Source organism: Cynoglossus semilaevis, chromosome 1, assembly GCF_000523025.1.
Source record: "Cynoglossus semilaevis isolate Cse_v1.0 chromosome 1, Cse_v1.0, whole genome shotgun sequence".
Classification (NCBI taxonomy): Eukaryota; Metazoa; Chordata; class Actinopteri; order Pleuronectiformes; family Cynoglossidae; genus Cynoglossus; species Cynoglossus semilaevis.
In genome coordinates this window covers 14207440-14213690 of record NC_024307.1, presented here as the reverse complement: position 1 = coordinate 14213690, position 6251 = coordinate 14207440, and the positions used below count along the sequence as shown (strand labels likewise).

At 37.8% G+C, this 6251-nt stretch overlaps 1 long non-coding RNA gene across 1 annotated transcript in view; it reads left to right on the top strand.

The window, feature by feature from the left end:
- Positions 1-2352, top strand: part of LOC112487949 (uncharacterized) — a 16922-nt gene extending 14570 nt beyond the window's left edge. Inside the window, exons 3-4 of the long non-coding RNA XR_003051541.1 lie at positions 847-947; positions 1122-2352. This is a non-coding gene — a long non-coding RNA (uncharacterized LOC112487949). The remainder of the gene's footprint in view (positions 1-846; positions 948-1121) is intronic.
- The last annotated feature ends 3899 nt before the right edge of the window (positions 2353-6251 follow it).

Below are 6251 nucleotides of genomic sequence, written 5' to 3'. Positions count from 1 at the left end.
ACACAGCAGGCCTAGACAGGAGGAGGACAGAGTGTAGGTATAACAAAGGTAAAGGGCAAATATTAACCATATATATTGTTTATACTGCTTGTAATTGGGATAAGGTAAACATCTGTTCAGTATTTTAACATAAAAGTGTTGATTGTGAGGCATCAAAAGCCACAAAATGCAACGGGTCCATCAGACCCACAAACACTGGCTGAGTAACAACAATATGAACATTACACAAGGGTTAATCATCATGTTCTTCCTCCTCCTTCCTCACCTGTTTATTCTATTACTACTATTGAACCTGTGTCTTTTTTTACTTTTCTTTCTTCTTTTCCTGTTTTTTTTTTTTACTGTAGTCTACTGGAATGTACAGCCGTATGCAAAGGTCAATGATTCGACCTTCAAACCAGGGACGGCCCACTACACACTGACCCACGTGGACCATCACTGCCTTTGCATGTCTTTTTTTCCCAGCATAAATATCACTGGTATTAAATATTGAAAAGACTCTGGTTCTAAGATAATCCAACTTTCAGCTCGGCTCCTGCTCTCACAGGTTGTATTTTGTCATCACTTAGAGTCAGGCTATATTTAGGAGTCCCATCCATTACTGCTGAGATTTTAGCAGCAGCAGGACGGGGGGTGAGTAATGACAACAGTCCATTAGGAGGGAGACGGGGGAGAGTTATGTTGTATGATCTGAGCTGTAAGTCAACATCCAACACTGACCCTCGGTGGACGTCACACCCTGTGATTTAAAAAACAAACAAACAATATATCCTGTAAAATAATGACACCCAACTATTTGTGATCAGTCTGGTTGTAACCTGATTCTCTCTCCCTCTCCTGCTCCAGGCTCCAGGCTCCAGGCTCCAGGCTCCAGGCTCCAGGCTCCATGCAGAGCAGGATCATGTCAGGGTTTGTATCCAGAGGAAGAGGCTCCAGTCCCTGCAGCAGTGAGTAAATACAGCCTAATGGCCTCTGATTAATTCTACATGGCTCTCGTCAGGGCCAGTAAAAAGAAATGTAATGACCTGCATTTCTGTCTCCCCTTCTCTCCCCCTCTCTCTCTCTCCCCCTCCCCCCGCTTGACTCCCTCACCTCCGCCCACCTCCACTCCCACCCACCAGCCTCAGTTCTCAATGTCTGCCTCATTTGCTCAGCTTTTGATTATGAATTAAAAAGGGGGATTGCAAATGCTATGCCGTCGGTTGGCCCTCCTGATTGCCATATTTGATTAAGGAAATGTCACTGCGCCTGCTTCTCCACGTGGATCTCTTTTTTTAGCTGCACTAACGTTCGCACATGCACCGGGAACACAATGGCCGCGCGGCTCTCAGAAGAAAACCGCCACCAGCAGCAAACTTACGCTAATCAAATGCATTCTTCCAGCCGTCTCCCTTCACTCTGGGTTTTTTTTTTATAATTTCGGCCTCTTTTCTCTTTTTTTGCCTTTTCAAGACTCTTGGTTTTTTGTATCTGCAGCACGACACGCCAACAAGGATAAATCAGAGACAATTAAAGAGACAAAGAGCAGGTAGAAGACAGAATAGAACAAGAACACGGGTTTATTCTTCTCTGAGGACTAAAATCAAGGCCGACTCAACTCTGTCTCCTAAAATGACAACTTCTGACTTTTAGACCAACCAATCTGTGCATCAGATTTTAACCACACCTGGTTATTAAAGGAAATGTATATAATGTGTTATCTTCTGTTAAGGCAGCGGAACTTTGAACTCATCTGAAATAGTTTCTAATAGAATAAAAAATAATAATTACAACTTTGGAGACTCGTCAGTGTCAGTGTCAACCTGATGCTCCAGTAACAGCCAGGCTGTAAAATAACGTTTTGAATTTTTCATAAACATTCTCACTTTAAATTATTTTAAATTATTTATTCCGTGCAAAAAAAAAAACAGTTTAATTTAGATGTTTTTTTTTAATTTGCATTGTTTGCAGCCAATTAAGAAAAAAATGAAAAAGAAACAGAAGTAAACAGATTTTTTTTTTAATGTTTCAGACTCTCAACTTTATGATTAAGTCTTTGTCAAAATCACAATGACGTCTTCACCAGCCTCATAGTCATTTTCATTTTTCAATGCAAAACAATTTTGGTGAATTGATTTCCATCCCGTCATTTCTGAAACCTATTACACAGAAACGACCACTTCAGTGTGTAAAAAATAAAAAATAAAAAACATTCAAATGCACTGTCAGTTTTGCACTTCATTATTGACAGTTTTACTTTGTAGTTTGTCCTTGTTCATTGTGTATGACTGAACTTAAAAAAAGTCACCGCACCAACTGCTGCCTTCAGATAATAGGCTGTTATAAAGTTATAATGGAGGCATTTCTGCATCAGATTTCATTCAAAATAACAAAATTTGAACACAAATCAAACGTACTAAGCAAATTTCAGTTCGAAGTAAACTGACAAAAGTGTCCAAACATTATTTAAAAAAAAAAAAGTCAAATGATGTCTCAAAAAGAAGTTAGCTAATTTGTACAGAGCCACGATAGATAACATTAATAATTATAACAATGACCAAGAAAAGAGCTGAAAGTGAGTTCAGGTACAGTATATTTGAGAAAATACATTAAAAAGTGATGAAACAGTCTGAAAAATTCTCTAAAAATACTCGGCTGCTTCATGTCGTGCAGGTGAGTCAACAAAAAAAGGACGTCACAGACTTGGACTTCTTTGACTTTAAACATTATTTATTTGCGAATCTTTTGAATCGTCCCAATGATCCACACGGCTGCATGTTTACCTGCGACTCTGACCTCACAGATGTTTCTCTGTGATTCGCCGCTGTGTGTTTGGTGTTAAATATCTAATCACAGTCCTCCGGTTTTCCACTCGGGCGTCTTTGGTTTTGAACCCTTCCTTCCTCCGACCTCCTCCGACCTCCTCCGACCTCCTCCGACCTTCTCGCTGGTCTTGTCAAAGCCATTCGTTTGTTCACAGCAGGACGTATCTGATGGTCCTAAATCACTAACACACGGCCCTCACTCACCCATTATTCTACACACACGCTCAGACCCCAGCCCCCCCCCCCCACGCACACACATAGTGTGTGAGGTTATTATGGCATGTGTATGTACACAAATTTGCAGTATGTCCACGCTTGTCTGCAGCTCTTTGTATTACGTGTGTGTATGTGTGTGTGTGTGTGTGTGTGATAATGGGCCGTGTCCATCAGCACACAGAACACGAGCCCCTGTGTATCAGGCAGAAGACACACTTAATGCCTGTCACAGGGTCAGATCAAGTGTGTACAAAGGAGAATTGATTCCTTTGAAAAACAGAATCCCACCAAGGACAGTTTTCCCACTTGCCAGGGGGCAAGAAAAGAAAGGGGAGAGAGGTGCATAGAAAGAGGACGGACGGAGAAAATGGGAGACAGAAATGGTGTGGCGCTGCCTGCAGGAGAGAAATGTGTTTATCTTTTCAGATGAAAAGCCCAGTGCTCTGACAGGCTGCAGAAATGGAACGACGGTGGGCTGGAGGAGAGAACTTTCTTCCCCCTCCAGGGTCTTTTGTCACCGTTACTCCTCACGGGAGATGGAGGTAGTGGACGAGGAGGTGAAGGAGAGAAATATTACAATTTTGTAATAAAAAACCATTTAGAAACTAAAGATTTCTGTCAAGATGTATTGTATTTTTCCAGAACCTTCTGTCAACGGAACCGCAGCTCTGATAACGTATAAATACTCGATCTTTTTTAACACAGAGTTAACAATACTGTCTCCAAGTCGAATGTCTGAGGCCAAATTCATAGAAAATGTAAATGTTGACACATTTCTATCAGGCATTCAGATGTGACATAAAACAATTTAGTGAAAGCAGCACTGGAACAAAAACGTAATTCTACAAATATTGTTGAATTTGAAAAACTGAAATGTATTTTAATCAGTTTTCAGCAAATTCTGGTTCATGGACCAATTTAGGCACATTTAATTATCATTCATGGTCTTTCAACTGTTTTTATAGTTTTTTTTTAAATCAACATATTCACCAGATTTTGAAGTGTTTACATTTAGTTGTAGCTTCAGCTATTATCAAAATTTCAAATTGTATCTAAAATGATTTGCTTGAAACTATTTACTTGGCTCCTGGATGATTTTCTTTCTTAATTTATTTGAGATGATATTTTGTAATTGTTTTATTATTATTATTTTTTATTTGTGCCCGTAATCAAGTTATGTTTGCTTTTTTTTTTAGCCATTCCCATCCTACTTACTTTTATGCTTTTTTGCCTAAATATTTTAGCCACACATTCTTACCCTCTCGTCAATCTTCCTCAGTGGAGGTGGAGATTTGAAGGACGTCACCTCACTGCCACAGTCACCAGTAAAGGGTGAGGTGGAGAACAGCAGCTACCTGACACTGAAGATGAAGATGATGAAGAAGAAGAAGAAGAAGTGAGATTGAAGTTTAAAGGTGGTGCAGAGCAGAGGAGGGTGTTAATGAGGGGACAGCACCAGTAGAAAAGGTTCCATCAGGCGTCTTTTTTTAGAAGGTGGCCCCTCTCACATTATATTCTTGACTCCCCCACAGGAGGGCTTTAATGATGCTCTTCAAAGATGGCCATCTTGAGGAAGGAGGGAGGCTTGGTGTCGATGTGTGACATTCTGGGAGGATGCGCTCCCATAGCCACTAAGGAGGTTACCAAGAAAAAGGAAGAGAGAATGGTGTCCCCTCCAGAGAGAGATGAGTGAGAAAGAGCTCTTTTTCCTCAAGACTCTTCATCTGCCCATCTTCCTCTCACTTCAACCTCTCACTCCTTCTCCGCCTCACCTCTCCACCTCCACCCGTGCACTTCTTTTCTTACAGCCCTGTGCTCTGGAGCAGGTTGTTAATTGTCACACACATCCTCGGTGTTTTCATGAACCAGCTCACAGACAAGTAAGGAGTAAATGTGGGTTTTAGCTCTGTTTACAACGGGAAAAAAATCTTTAGTGAGCTTCTGTTCACTAAAGATAGGGGGCGCAAAGCAGTTTTTAGAAAGCATATTTCAAGCACGGTAATCCATCAACTTTCCAATGAAGATTTTAGTCGATGGAAGACCTAAAGAAATGCTTTAATATTTAAATCATACTGATGATCAATTTTCAAAGATTTATGTAAAAGACAAAACCAGAAAATTGTTTTTGGTGGATTGAATTTTTAGTAGAAGCGTTCAAATGGATCAGAGAATTCTCAACTATACCACTTGTATTTGAATTGTTGATTAAAAGCAACTAGTGGCAGTATTTTTTACTTTTACTTGAGAAGATTTTTAAATGGCTACTTTTACTTTAGTTAAATTTAAGCAAAGACAATATACTAATATTAATATTTAGTTAATTATATTTTTTCAGTACTTTTTCCATCCCAAATTTATATGTTATATATATAACACAAATGTTATCAAAATGGTGTTACATCGGACAAAAGTGTGGGTTTTGCCGAAAAATTAAAAAAAAATGTTTTAAACACTATATTATGATAAAAACATGCAGAATAGATACAATTTCAAATTCTTAAAGTTTCATCAAACTTTATAACTTTTGACAAAAAATTTGGTTTTGTTTAATCCTACCATAACTCCAACCCTAACCCTGACTAACTCCAACCCTAACCTCAGGTGAACCCTAACCCTAAACCTAACCCTTTTTGGGTTTTTCGGAAAAATTCCCAATTTTTTTTTATAAATTTCCAACATTTTACCAAGGATTTGGGTTTTGACGACAAATTCCAAAAAAACATTTTTTCTAATTTTTTTTCAATTCCAAATAAAAATTTTCAAAAAAAATTTCAGAATGTATATTTTGATGAAAACAATGCAATATAAATTAAGTTTGGAATTCTTTTTTTCAAAAAACCTTTTCTACATTTGACCAAAAGTTTGGATTTTGCCGAACTATTCAGAAAAAAATCCCAAAACTTTGGTTAAGAAACATGCAAAAAAGATGAAATTTTGAAAAAAAAATCAAAAATTAATTTTAAAATTTTTAACATTTGAAGAAAAAATTGGGTTTTGCCAAAAAAAAACGAAAATTTTTATTTCCAAAAATCTTGTTAAAAAGCTATATTTTGATGAGAAACATGAAAAAAAAATAGAATTTTTCAAAAATGTTTTTCAGTACTTTCTACATCTGACCAAAAGTTTGGGTTTTGCCGAAATATTAAAAAAAATAAATCCAAAATGTTTTCAAAACGCCATATTTTGATGAGAACCATGCAAAACAGAAATATTCATATAAAATACTTTTTG